Genomic DNA, 12,509 nt, shown 5'->3' with positions numbered 1-12,509 from the left:
AGAGCACAGGCACAGTGGTAAGTGGCCAGTGATACTCAACCTCTATGCTGGGTCTTCAGTAGGGAGTACTGGGGACTGGGTGAACTGGGAAAGCATGTGCAGAGCCAGAAGTGGTTACCATGGAAGAGGTAGTTTTATGTAAACTAGACAGTTTCATTTTTGTTTAAGAAACTAGAAATCTGATTTTAATGTGATTCATAAATCTTGATTACTAAATAAAAATTTTTAAAAATGCTGTGCTGGCTCATGAAACATTACTGAACCCTGAGTTGACCTTGGTGTTGTGGCCTGAAAATCAAGCTGTGTGGTTCTGCCTTGCCAGGATCAATTGTTTGCCTTATGTATATCCTCCTTTCTTGTCTCTATTTCTTATTTCGTCTCTTCCTTTGATTTTATCTTTGCTTTCCCTTCCCTTTTTTTCTTCTTCCTCATCCTCTAATTCTTCTTTCATTCAGTAAGCATTTGTTGAATGCTCTCTGTGTACTGGCACTGTGCTGGAGACTGAGGATACAAAGACGAACCAACATTGCCCCTCTACCCCAGAGAACCTAGTTTATTGGGAGACTCAGACATGGGATCAGGTAATGAGAGCATGATTTGTGGGGTGCTGTAGTAGAGGCATGTCCAAAGCCCTATGAAGTGGTAAATAAAGGAGTAAATCAGCTTTGAGTGGGTAGAGGTCAGAGAGTTCTTCACACATGTATGGACATTTAAGCTGGGTTTTGAAGGATGTGTGGGAGTTCTCCCGGCTGAAAAGCTGGCATAGGAGTGGGAGAGGGTATTTTTAGTGGGAGGAACAGCTTGGATACTTGACAGTGCTTGCTATGTTTGGAAAGAGAAAACCTCTGGGTAGTTGATGTATAAGGTATAAAAAATTATTTATCAGACTTCCTTATTCTTATAGTCTGTCTGGTAGCCACTTTCCACCACTATTTGGGCCACTTCACCCTACCCCCAGGTTCCTCTTATGACAGCTTTGTGTCCAGGGATCTAAATCTTCCTCTTGTATCTCCCCCATCCCTTGCTGTCTTTTGTGTTCCCTCTTCCCCCACCCCAGATCTCCCTCCATCCACTTAAAATTCAGAGTTCCCTTTATATATTCAAAATCATCCAGTGCTCAACCAACCAGAGGGAGAATAAAGATGCTGAGATTGTTAAACCACCTCCTAGGAAGGTAGTTTAAATGTCAATACTCTGACAACTTTATTTGGACCCCAATTCAGACTTAGTGTTAAAAAAAAACTGACACGATTCATGAGATGATCGAAATTTGATAATGATTTTGATAATGATATTGTGGTCATGTTAAAAGAAGTCCTTCTCTTTAGAGATGCATCAGTAGTTTATGGATGAAATGATAAGAAGTTTGAGATTTGCTTGAAAGTAATATAGGAGAGGAGGGAAGGGATGAGGCGAGGTAGAGAGAAAACAAGATTGGCTGTGCATTTATAACTGTTGAACCCAGGTACATAGGGTTCATTATACTAAACTATTTCTGCTTATGTTTTCATGTGTATTATGTTTGAAATATTCCATGTTATTGGTTGATTTGAGTCCTTCAAAAAGATATGTTATAGGGGCGCCTGGGTGGCTCAGTTGGTTAGGCGACCGACTTCAGCTCAGGTCATGATCTCGCAGTTTGTGAGTTCGAGCCCCCCACGTCTGGCTTTGTGCTGACAGCTCAGAGCCTGGAACCCACTTCAGATTCTGTGTCTCCCCTCTCTCTACCCCTCCCCTGCTCACGCTGTATGTCTCCCTGTCTCTCAATAATAAATAAACTTAAAAAAAAAAGATATGTTACAAGGGGTGCCTGGGTGGCTCAGTTGGTTAAGTGTCCGACTTTGGCTCAGGTCATGATCTCACGGTTCATGAGTTTGAGCTTCACATCAGGCTCTCTGCTGTCAGCATGGAGCCTGCTTCAGATCTTCTGTCCTCTCTCTCTGCCCCTCCCCACTCTTTTTTTTTTTAATTTTTTTTCAACGTTTATTTATTTTTGGGACAGAGAGAGACAGAGCATGAACGGGGGAGGGGCAGAGAGAGAGGGAGACACAGAATCAGAAACAGGCTCCAGGCTCTGAGCCATCAGTCCAGAGCCTGATGCGGGGCTCGAACTCCCGGACCGCGAGATCGTCACCTGGCTGAAGTGGGACACTTAACCGACTGCGCCACCCAGGCGCCCCCCCTCCCCACTCTTAAAAAGAAATAAACATTAAAAAATATATGTATATATGTTAAAGTCCTAACTCCGAGAACCTCTGAATGTGACCTTATTTGGAAAATAGGGACTTTTCGGATGAAATCAAGCTAAAATGAAACCATTAGGGTTTGTCTTAATCCCATATGACTGATGTCTCTTTATAAGAAGGGGGAAACTTAAATGGTCAACTAATATTTGACAAGAAAGCCACAAATACTCAATGATGAAAGGATTGTTTCTTTAATAAATGGTGTTGGGAAAACTGGATGACCACATGTGAAAGAATGAAATAGGATTCCTATCTTACATCACTCATAAAAATTACCTCAAAATAGATCAAAGATTTAAACATAAGACCTTAAACTATGAAATTCCTAAAAGAAAACATAGGAAAAAAACTCCTTAACATTGATCTTAGCAATGATTTTTTGGATATGACACCAAACACAAGCAACAAAACCAAAAATAATAAGTGGGACTATTCCAAACTAAAAAGCTGCTCAGCAAAAGAATCAATAAAATGAAAACATAACCTATAGAATGGGAGAAAATATTTGAATGAGTTCATATTCAAAATATATAAAGAACCCATATAACTCAGTAACAAGAAATTAAATAATCCTATTAAAAATGGGCGGAAGAACTGAATAGGCAGTTTTCCAAATAAGACATACAAATGGCCAACAGGTAACAAGAAAACGTGCTCAACATCAGTAACCATTAGGGAAATTAATGGGAACCATTAATGAAAATTAAAGCCACAATGAGATAGTACCTCACACCTGTTAGAACATCTATCATTAAAAAGACAGTAACAATAACAAGTGTTGGTGAGGATACAGATAAAAGGGAACTTTTATGCATTGTTGGTGGGAACGTAATTGGTAGAGCCACTGGGGAAAACAGTACAGGAGTTCCTGAAAAAAAATTATAAAACTACTATATGATCCAGCAATCCACTTCTGGGTGTATATCCAAAGGAAATGGAAACAGGATCTCAAAGAGATATCTGCACTCCCATGTTTATTGCAGCATTAATCACAATAGCCAAGATACAGAAATAACCTAAGTGTCTGTAAACAGATGAATGGATAAAGAAGTTGTGATAGACACACACATACACACACAGGAATATTATTCAGCCATAAAAGTGAAGGAAATCCTGCCATCTGCAACAACATGGATGAAACTTGAGAGCATAATACCAAGTGAAATAAGTCAGACAAAGAAAGACAAATACTGCGTAATATCATTAATATGTGGAATCCAAAAAATGTAGAATATTGTTTACCAGGGGCTGGGGGTGGGGCCGGGGGAAATGGTATGGTCAAAAGGTACAAACTTCCAGTTGTAAGACAAATAAGTTTTGGGGATCTAACATACAGGCGGTAATTATAGTTAATAATACAGTACTGTATACCTGACAGTTGTTAAGAGTTAGATCTTAAAGGTTCTCACCACAAAAAAAGAAATGGCAATTATGTGAGATGATGGAGGTGTTAGCTAACACCATGGTGGTAATCATTTTGCAACATATAGGTATATCATATCAACACATTGTACACCTTAAACTTCTGCAATATTACATGTCAATTACATCTCCTAAAGATGGGGAGAAACAGAGAGGGTTTGAACAGAGACACATAGGGGGAATGCCTGGCAGAGGCAGAGACTGGAGTGATACAAGTGTAAGCCAGGGAATGCCAAGGGCAGATGGCCATCACCAGAGACTAGGAAGAGGCAAGGAAGAATTCTCCCTTTTACCCTTCAGAGGGAGTATGACCCTGCCTACACCTTGATTTCTAGCCTCCATAACTGTGGGAGAATAAATTTTTGTTGGGTCAAGTCACCCAGTTTGTGGTTCTTTGTCACAGCAGTCCTAGGATACTCCATAATAAATAATAATAATAATAATTATCAACTACTTCCCTCTCTTAAAATCTTTTTCCCCCTCTGCTTCCTCTTCTATCACATCATAATATAAACACCTTCACTATGTGTCCACCTTGGGCATTATGCTCTGGTACTTTGAATAAGGAGAGTGACTTAGAACTAAAATCTAAAATGAGAGGCTGAGGTGGAAGGAAGGAAGGAAGGAGAGATTTTCAGAAAACTAGATAAATGCATAAACCAACTCACAAATATATGCAGCTTCCCCAGACCCCTTGCATGCCCCAAATAAGCCATGCTCCTCTGGGGAGGGGCTGCTTAGCACCTTCTTCAGGTCACTAAGACCTGCTTTTTGCTCTTGGCTGTACCATTTTCTAACTTGGAGATGCTGGGCAAGCTGTTAAATGCAAAAGACTTATTTTCTCCTCAGTAAAGTAAGGGGGTTGGGTTATACCAGGAAGCCTTCCTTGTTCACCTTACGCTTGCTCAGGTGCTCCTTCAGCATTTGAGCCAGTCTGCTCCTACTGTAGCATGCATTATACCATTTGTCAGTGGTTACCATTTATCACTGCCACAGGAGGATTGTGAGCTCCTTGAGACCAGGACCATCTTGTTCACCACTGGATCCTCTCACTGAGTCCCTGACTCTTAGTAGATGCTCAACAGAAGTAGCCTGTCACAATAATGCTGTATTTATGGTAAATCTATACAAATGTATGGTAGAATTTCTCTTTCAGAGAGCTACAGAAGAAGCCATTTGTCTACATGTAACTGTTCTAACTCTTCTCTGGACTCTGTCAGGTACCTCTCTTCCATATTCTATTTGGAGATCAGCATCTGAAAGCCTCCCTCACCCTATCTCCCCTTCCAGAGGCTCCACTTCACTGTGCCTGACATTAGTTATGCATTTGGTACAATGTCCAAAACTGTGCTGAGGATAACTAAAGTGCTTGCCTGGGGTAGATTTTTCTGAGTGTGTCAAAAGTTTTGTGCTTTTTAGTGATGAGAGTTAAGCCTTACAATTGGCTTCAGAGAGGAAACAAGAAAGTGACAGAGTACTATCGGTGTTTAACAAGGACTTGGAAGAAGGATTTTTCTTTGCTCAAGGGAAGACATCAGAAGTGCAGATATGCATGTACAATTGAAGCCCTGAAGAAAAATGATCCTGAAAGCACTTCAAACACATGCAGGTTGGTTTCTGCAGTGAGCATGGAATGAGATTTTCCTTAGGAGTGATGCCATTTCAGGAACAAGGAGAATTTCATGATACAAAGTTATGTGAAAACTATAATCTGATATATAGTGATTTTAACAGAGGGATACATTAAGACTTTGGCATTTTGGTGGACTAGTCTCACAAACTGCCTGGCTATTTCTTTATAAGGTGGTTTCTAAGATCATTTCTATTCTAAACTTCGATGCTTCTTTGTGTAGAATTTGTTCTTAAAATTTTTTTTTAATGTTTATTTATTTTTGAGAGAAAGAGACACACAGAGTGTGAACAGGGGAGGGGCAGAGAGAAAAGGAGACACAGAATCTGAAGCAGGCTCTAGGCTCTGAGCTGTCAGCGCAGAGCCCAAGAAGGGGCTCGAACCTATAAACCATGACCTGAGCTGAGGTCGGACGCTTAACCAACTCAACCACCCAGGTGCCCCTTGTGTAGAATTTTTTCTATTCTACTTTCAAAATTATTCAAAGTAGGTTATATCCAGACCAAAAATTGATGGAAGATATGACAATGAAATATGAGACTGTTTTCTCCCAGCAGCATATTTGTATGGCCCGGAAAAAACTTTTCTTCAAACCTAGAAGGTGGAATCAACTATTCCTCAGATGGCCACAAGATGGCAGCTTTGAGCTTAGCAGTACGGGAAAGATCCACCCAAGAGGCGTTTGCTAGTTGTGATGGTGCAACAAGACTCCAGATCTGGTTGTTTCTTTGCCTCTGCATCTCCACAGTGTTATTTCCCACGTTTTACGTAAGGCAGAGTCCTGGCCATCTCCTCTTGTCCCTCAGACCCACTCTCTCCTGTCCTCAGCTGCAGAGGCTGACCATTTGCATTTGGCCAATGGGGAGGCCCCGCCCGGGAGCAGAGGGAGGGAGAATGAAGAGGTGCAGCTACCCGCTTGCAGGATTACCTGGCACCACTTGTGTCCCCTAAAGGGACACTGCTTTTTGGGGCAGCCCTCTTCAGAACTTTGTTCTGTGCACCGGTGCCACTCCCTCCCCTCTCAGGAAATGGTGACAGCTATTCTGTCTCTTGCGGTTTCTCTACACCCTCTCCATAGCTTTTTAAGTTGTTTGTTACCCCCGTATAGAAAAAAAAAATTGTCGAATTGTCCTAAATTGAGTGTGCCTTCTGTTTCCTGCTGAGATACTGATTGATACTATATTAATCATGCCTTTTATTTTCTGTATTTCTGATGCTTTGACCTATAAGACCTTATTAAACCTGGAGAGGCTGCCCCTCTCATAGCTAGCCAATTCCCAGAGACAGGAAGCAACTCACCTGCTCTTGTGCCTTTTGTATGCAAACACACCAAGCCTGAGTCCACATCCCACCACTTCCTTTCTCAAGCTCTTACACTTAAGGCCACTCAAGGCCACGATTCCCCTGCCCTTATCACCAAGGGACAGTCCCTGGGCTTCAGAGCCTGCTGAAATCATTCATACTAGCCAATCTGAAACCTACTTACCCTGCCTCCCCTGCTTCTTTCTGCAGGAACCAAAATAAAGATTCTGGCCCACATTTCCCCCTTGCTCGCAGTGCCTCTGGACAGACCCAGTGCTCATCTGGTCCTCTTGGGAACTCTGAGTAACTGACTTTCTTTTCAGTGGCGATCTTCTGATTTGCTGGCCTCCCCATACCTGAAAAATAATAAGGCCTACATTTTAAAACATATACAAGTGTTTTGATACTTTTATCATTTTTTAAAAAGTTTATTTATTTACTGAGAGAGACAGAGAGACAGAGAGACAGAGACAGAGACGGGGGGTGGGGTGGGGTGGGGGGGCTGTGGGGCGGGCAGAGAGAAGGGGAGGGAAAGAGCACTCCAAGCAGGCTCTGCATGGTCAGCCCTGAGCCGGATGCAGGGCTCAAACCCGCAGAATAGTGAGATTATGACCTGAGGTAAAATCAAGAGTCAGATTCTTAAGTGACAGAGCCACTCAGGTGCCTAGATACTTTTATCACTTAAAAAAAATGGACAGCACTCACCTGAATCTGTGACATTGCAGGATAGTTGTAACTGGGAAATGCTACAGCTGTGCAGTGGGTTTTAGCAGGAAAGATGAAAATTTCAGTTTTTCCAATGGCCAAAAATTCCCCCCAGTGAGAAATTCCCAAATACTATAGTAACAATAATAGATAATAAAAAAGAGCAACTAAAAAATTGAAATATGAAGATACAGCCTAGCCAGAGGCTCTCTGGATGTTTTATAGAGGCAATCTTGAGAAAAATGGTTACAGGGTTTTTGTTTTTGTTTTAAGTGAAGCTTAAAGAGCATTGGAAGGAAAACAAAGAATAATTCAGAAAGACATACTACTGGAAGGTGGTATTGATATATTAATATATGATAGAAATGAGTGGCTCAGGAAGCATCAATCTGCCTGAGCAGTGGTCATTTTTCAAGCCTGGATGAATGTAAAGGAAAATCAAATTGTCACAAGTAGATCTGAACGATATATTGGCTAATTTTCATGGCAAAAAGAACAAGAAAAGCAATAGGCAAGAGTGTCTGTGAGCCTTTTTGCCTGCGTTTTAGAAATAAATTCATTTCTAATGAGAATTCACCCTCATGTCAATCTTGCAAAGGAGTTGGGACTGTGCCACCCTTAAAAAATTGAATTCATACATTTCACCCCTGAAAGTTTCTGCAAGGAGAAGCAGTAACCAAGAGTGGGTCTCATGGACCTCCCATCACTCTCTTGCCTTATAAATAACCTTTATCATTCTGTAGGGAAGGTTCCAGACCTGCATTCTTCATTATACAGTCTTTCCTGTCCTTTTTATGAGCCATAGGCTGTGAGTCCTACACCCAAATAGCATCTGAGTTAGCATCTGCCTACGGGTCACAGGAATTATTACTGAAGCATCTTGAGTTGCTAATAAAAATTTGAGGAAGGTTAGTAGTTTCTGGTAGAATATGAAGATAAGGATAGAGAGAGGAAACAAAAGGAGAAAGAAAAGAGGTAGTTTCCAAGAGCTAACTCATCTGAGATAATAAAAGGTAAATTAATACTTTCACTTTTGGCCCTTCCCTTTCCCTGGACATGGAATAGATTAGCAGAGAGGAGAGCTTCCTTTTTCTTTCTAGGGCATTTGTTTATGCTATGCTTTTATTTATTATCTTTTTCAGCTTTATTGAGGTTAGACTATGTTTTTAGAACAGTTTGACCACCGTGATTTTTTGTGCCCAATTCCTGTTGTCTGCACAAAGGGCTGACCACTTTCTCCTAATTCTGTATGAAAACAGATGACTGGGATTAAGATCCCTGTTTTAGAAAATGTCATGGATATAAGATTTTCTTTGAAGTTTTTTTTTTGGTTCAATCAAAAGATTGGAAACAGTTTTAATCATCATAAATAGGGATTTGGTTAAATAAGTTATGGTCCTTTTATTCTGAAGCAGTGAGCTCAAAACTGCTGAGGGCATTTGAGTTAACAGAGGCCATTTTTAATGAGAAAGCTCTTATACAGAAATATGTCCAGGATATATTTTAAAATAACAAAAGAAGGTTCAGAACATTTTGTATAGTGTGCTAATATTTGTATAAAAGCTACCTATATTCTTGCATGTGCATAAAGAAGGCATAGAAGCTGATAATCGGTGGTCCAGGAAGGGCACGTTGGTGGCAGGAGGACAGGGTTAGGAGGGAGTCATTATGATTTTGGACCATGAGACTATATTACCTATTCAATAAGCAAATTAATAAGCAAATTAATGTGATTTAATTAAAAATTGGGATGAACTGGAATTGAAAGAAGGAATGTCACACAGGCTTGGAAATTATAATTGTAAAACCAGTAATGAACTGTAAAAAGCATCCCCCCTACCCCCCAAAAAAATCCCAGATAAAAGAGACTGTCGAAGTAGCAGCAAGCCTCTGGGAGAAGGCCTCATAAAGTCCTAAGTATGTCCTCAGCCAGTGCCAACTCTGGGCAGCTTTGTACATCAGCTCCCAGGGAACTTGCTCAGTTCAGTTCAGTTCAGGGAGAGAATCCAGCTCAGAGAGACAATAAGGCGTAGAAAATTACACTCCAATAACATGAATTATTCCTCCTTTATTCTTCCTTTATTCCTGTCCAATGTCTTCCTTAGGATGATCCTAGACACCTTTAGGAGGGACCTGCTCTGGGTGAAGAGGAAAGGAAGTAACATCATAAGATCTCATCCTCTGTTCCTCAGCAGTAAACTAGCTATGGCCTCTTTTGAGGGTTAAATGAGACAATGGATGTAAAGCACTTATCACAGTGCCTGGCCTATGGTTGGAACTCAGAAAATGGCAGTTATTGCTGACCATGCCATGAAGTAGAAGTAATCATTATTACCACTTAGGAGATGAGGAAACTAAGGCTCAGAGAAGTGAAGTGAGCTGCCCAAAGGTACACAACAAGAAAGGGAAGGAGCCTGGTTTTGAAGCCTGGTGGCTCTGGTGCTCCCTTCAGCAGCACATACACTAAACTTGGAATGACACAGGGAAGATTAGTATGGCCCCTGTGCAAGGATATGGCACGCAAATTCGTGAAGTCTAGTGGCTCTGACTTCAAAGTCTCTGTTCTTCCCACTCCCTCAAGGCACTTTACAAATAAATCTGCTAATGTGTATTCCTCACACCTTAAGATGCTCAAATCACACCCTAAGGTGAAGGGTTTTGTTTATAACAGAAGATATAGATACAGTACTTCCTATTTTCAGAGCAGTAGTAGCCTATGTTGCAAACTATAGAAAGAGAACATGAGCAAGCATTACCAGGGTCTGCACCTTATCAGTCTCACTGCAGTCTCACTGCACCTTATATATTTCTCTCAGTGAAATATATAAGCACAATGTATGGGAGAGAATTCTGGAAGCTTCTGGGCTGTTCTGATGTATTGAGATAAAATGATCTTAAAAAACATTCACTCCCAGCTTTGCCTCTTGATGTCTTTTTTTGGTATCTTAAGATTTCATAGATCTGTTAACTAGCCTCTTAGCAGAGTCCCAATTAACCATATATTAACGTTTATAACTTGGAAAGATCTTTTTCATTATACTAGGATGAATTCTCTGGTTTGTGGGCCAACTCCAGCCTGCTACCTGTTCTTGAAAATGAAGTTCTATTGGAACATGACCACACTCATTTGTTCAAGGCTTCTTTCATGCTACAAAGGCAGAGTTGAGTAGTTACAACAGAAACTACATAGCCTACAAAGCCTAAAATATTTATGAGCTAACATCTTATAGAAAGTTTGCTGACCTCTGCACTGGAGAAACATGTAAAAAAAAGTAAGTGTGGCATTTCTGTGCTCCAACATCCTAACACACATTATTTCGAAGCACTAATAGTTTGTCTCCACTGATGTATGTGGCTTAACATCTGGGAAGATACGTACCTTTTATATGGACATTCTATGTACTCATATGACTTGTGTTTTCACATAAAATGTTTCTAAAGTCTCCTCCCTAGATAAATACTCTGAGAATCTTGTCTCAGATGAATATTTTTGGGAGGGAAACATATTCCCTAAATGTGTTTGGGGAGAAACATGGTATGAAGGGACAAAGGGCTTTAAGATCCCTTGGGTAGGACCAGGGGATTTATGAAGTAACCAGGTTGGGGCTGTGCCCTACCTCAGTACCTGAGTAAGAAGCTTACCAATCCGTGACTCTTCTCTATCTCTGACCTCAAGCATCAGAGAGTTGAAAGAGCATAAAGCTTATGGGTCATGTTTTCTGTTACTAGAGTCTTCTGAATGGCCTATAGATGCCAAAGGAGACCTAGCCTTGCTCTCTCATGCCTCTGGGGTCAGTCCAGTGCCAGACAAAGCAGTGAAGGTAAATCTATCACATCCTGTCTTGAGGCCTCAGAGTCCAGTCCCTGAAAGAGTGTCCCCAGACCTCTGGGAGGCCTGAATGTCAGGGAGAGTGGGAAGGAAATTGAAATAACTCGTTTCCCATGACATCCAGTCTATTAGCTTGAGTGAACTTGACTGATCAACTTCGTGTAGGTTGGGAAGAAAACTAGTTGTTAGAACAAGAGCTGAAAGCTCTAAGTTTTTTCTATCAGTTCCTCAAACAGTCATCTGAAATTTCTAGTATCAGAGCTTCTGTCTCTCTAATTCTGCAGGGGCTAAGACTTAGCTATCTCTATTAGTCATTTGTATTCTAGTATGTAGAGAGGGCCTAAGACCATGTGGTCTTGGGGGTGTAAGGCCTCCAAAAGTGGACATGGGGGGCTTGTCCAAACCAGACAGGACTTAGGATACAAGCTTCACACAAGTCCTAGGCCAGCCCAATCTCTTAATCCCTTTTTCACTGTCTCACTACACAACAATGCCTCTATTGGGGCGCCTGGGTGGCGCAGTCGGTTAAGCGTCCGACTTCAGCCAGGTCACGATCTCGCGGTCCGTGAGTTCAAGCCCCGCGTCGGGCTCTGGGCTGATGGCTCAGAGCCTGGAGCCTGTTTCCGATTCTGTGTCTCCCTCTCTCTCTGCCCCTCCCCCGTTCATGCTCTGTCTCTCTCTGTCCCCCCCCCCAAAAAAAAGAAAATAAACGTTGAAAAAAAAATTAAAAAAAAACACACAAAAAAAACAATGCCTCTATTAATGAAACCTCTGGGGATGAAACTCCTTTACAATGAACATGATGTGTTAAAACAAAATAACAGCTTCATAAATCACACTAAACAGTACTGCAATATATCAGGTGGTTCAGCTGCAATATTCCTGCTGATTTAGGTAGTCAGGGCACAAATCTCCTCAGGCACGGTTTTGATTCATCTCTCAAAGTTGAAGGAAAACAGAGTCTACCTACCCTCATTGGAGACTCTATCTCCCACTGTTTCAGGTATTCTGAGGCCTCTTGTTCTCTGACTTTCCCAACCACAAAATTCATTCAACAAAATTATTTATTGAGGGCCCACTAAGTATAAGATAAGGAGATCTAGTGGTTAAATGAACACACACACACACACACCCACACACGTTCACACAAGGGGAAATCAAGCAAATATTCATACTAGTGTATTACAGAGTATGATAAGTGTTGTGAAATCATGTAAGAAGGGAACCTGGCAAGTTTAAAGGGGAGGATGACATTGGAATATGTGTAAAATTCCTAATCTGGGGAAGAGTTTGGTTCCTTCAAGAACTAAAAGGACAATACATCTGGCTAGAGAATGGATGGGAGAAGCCCAATAGGTATGCGGGCTGGATCATT

At 41.3% G+C, this 12,509-nt stretch overlaps 1 non-coding gene across 1 annotated transcript; it reads left to right on the top strand.

The window, feature by feature from the left end:
- Positions 1–9,744: 9,744 nt before the first annotated feature.
- Positions 9,745–9,853, top strand: LOC122493595. The gene has a single exon (XR_006299953.1). It is a non-coding gene; the product is annotated as a U6 spliceosomal RNA (small nuclear RNA).
- The last annotated feature ends 2,656 nt before the right edge of the window (positions 9,854–12,509 follow it).

Source organism: Prionailurus bengalensis, chromosome D2, assembly GCF_016509475.1.
Source record: "Prionailurus bengalensis isolate Pbe53 chromosome D2, Fcat_Pben_1.1_paternal_pri, whole genome shotgun sequence".
Lineage (NCBI taxonomy): Eukaryota > Metazoa > Chordata > Mammalia > Carnivora > Felidae > Prionailurus > Prionailurus bengalensis.
Note: the sequence above shows the minus strand (reverse complement) of the source record. Positions and strands in the feature narration are given on the sequence as shown.